This window comes from Oncorhynchus nerka, unplaced genomic scaffold (assembly GCF_034236695.1).
Source record: "Oncorhynchus nerka isolate Pitt River unplaced genomic scaffold, Oner_Uvic_2.0 unplaced_scaffold_2157, whole genome shotgun sequence".
Lineage (NCBI taxonomy): Eukaryota > Metazoa > Chordata > Actinopteri > Salmoniformes > Salmonidae > Oncorhynchus > Oncorhynchus nerka.
This window is the reverse complement of record NW_027039163.1, coordinates 8,597-11,096: the sequence shown is the minus strand read 5'-3', so window position 1 is coordinate 11,096 and position 2,500 is coordinate 8,597.

Below are 2,500 nucleotides of genomic sequence, written 5' to 3'. Positions count from 1 at the left end.
TCTCCCCCTCTCCGTTGTTGGTGACCTCACACACACCTCTCCCCCTCTCCGTCGTTGGTGACCTCACACACACCTCTCCCCTCTCCCGTCGTTGGTGACCTCACACACACCTCTCCCCCTCCGTCGGTGACCTACTCTCCCCCTCTCCGTTGTTGGTGACCTCACACACATCTCTCCCCCCTCCCCGTCGTTGGTGACCTCACACACACACCTCTCCCCCCTCTCCGTCGTTGGTGACCTCACACACACCTCTCCCCCAGCTCCGTCGAGGGATGACAGGTACCCGAGCCTGGAGGGATGACAGGTACCCCAGCTTGGAGGGATGACAGGTACCCCAGCCTGGAGGGATGACAGGTACCCTAGCCCGGAGGGATGACAGGTACCCCAGCCTGGAGGGATGACAGGTACCCTAGCCCGGAGGGACGACAGGTACCCCAGCCTGGAGGGATGACAGGTACCCTAGCCCGGAGGGACGACAGGTACCCCAGCCTGGAGGGATGACAGGTACCCTAGCCCGGAGGGACGACAGGTACCCCAGCCTGGAGGGATGACAGGTACCCCAGCCCGGAGGGATGACAGGTACCCCAGCCTGGAGGGATGACAGGTACCCTAGCCCGGAGGGACGACAGGTACCCCAGCCTGGAGGGATGACAGGTACCCCAGCCCGGAGGGATGACAGGTACCCCAGCCTGGAGGGATGACAGGTACCCCAGCCTGGAGGGATGACAGGTACCCTAGCTGTTAGGAGCGTTGGCCCGTAACTGAAAGGTTGCTGGTTCAAATCCCAGAGCCGTCAATGTGTCCTTGAGGTTCTGACCCCACTCTCAGGGGGATGTGATCCCTGGTTCTGACCCCACTCTCAGGGGGAGTTGATCCCTGGATCTGACCCCACTCTCAGGGGGAGTTGATCCCTGGCTCTGACCCCACTCTCAGGGGGGAGTTGATCCTTGGTTCTGACCCCACTCTCAGGGGGAGTTGATCCTTGGTTCTGACCCCACTCTCAGGGGGGAGTTGATCCTTGGTTCTGACCCCACTCTCAGGGGGAGTTGATCCTTGGCTCTGACCCCACTCTCAGGGGGAGTTGATCCTTGGTTCTGACCCCACTCTCAGGGGGAGTTGATCCCTGGTTCTGACCCCACTCTCAGGGGGAGTTGATCCCTGGTTCTGACCCCACTCTCAGGGGGGAGTTGATCCCTGGTTCTGACCCCACTCTCAGGGGGAGTTGATCCCTGGTTCTGACCCCACTCTCAGGGGGAGTTGATCCTTGGCTCTGACCCCACTCTCAGGGGGAGTTGATCCCTGGCTCTGACCCCACTCTCAGGGGGGAGTTGATCCTTGGTTCTGACCCCACTCTCAGGGGGAGTTGATCCCTTGGTTCTGACCCCACTCTCAGGGGGAGTTGATCCTTGGTTCTGACCCCACTCTCAGGGGGGAGTTGATCCTTGGTTCTGACCCCACTCTCAGGGGGGAGTTGATCCTTGGTTCTGACCCCACTCTCAGGGGGAGTTGATCCTTGGTTCTGACCCCACTCTCAGGGGGGAGTTGATCCTTGGTTCTGACCCCACTCTCAGGGGGGAGTTGATCCTTGGTTCTGACCCCACTCTCAGGGGGGAGTTGATCCTTGGATCTGACCCCACTATCTGAGGGTGTTGCAGGGGGGGTGATATATAAAAAATATTTTAAAAACACAGATACTTGTACAGGTGTGATATAGGAAGGACTCAAACCTAATTGTCTTATTATTAAATATAAACTAAATCCGTTTTTTAAATTTTACATCTATTATTATTATTATTTGCTTATAATTTCTGCCAGTTTGTTTTCTGATGTCAACTTGTCTATAATTAGATTACCTGCCGCTTCTCGTCTGTAATGACTTGTCCTGGATGCCTAACTCACCAAGAAGGAGAGTGATGGAGTGCTGCATCAGATGACCTATCCTCCATAATGTCCTAAATCACCAAGAAGGAGAGTGATGGAGTGCTGCATCAGATGACCTATCCTCCAGATAATGTCCTAAATCACCAGGAAGGAGAGTGATGGAGTGCTGCATCAGATGACCTATCCTCCATAATGTCCTAAATCACCAAGAAGGAGAGTGATGGAGTGCTGCATCAGATGACCTATCCTCCATAATGTCCTAAATCACCAAGAAGGAGAGTGATGGAGTGCTGCATCAGATGACCTATCCTCCATAATGTCCTAAATCACCAAGAAGGAGAGTGATGGAGTGCTGCATCAGATGACCTATCCTCCATAATGTCCTAAATCACCAAGAAGGAGAGTGATGGAGTGCTGCATCAGATGACCTATCCTCCATAATGTCCTAAATCACCAAGAAGGAGAGTGATGGAGTGCTGCATCAGATGACCTATCCTCCATAATGTCCTAAATCACCAAGAAGGAGAGTGATGGAGTGCTGCATCAGATGACCTATCCTCCACAGACGCCTATAAAGAAACCATTTCTCACCAGCATAATGTCCTAAATCACCAAGAAG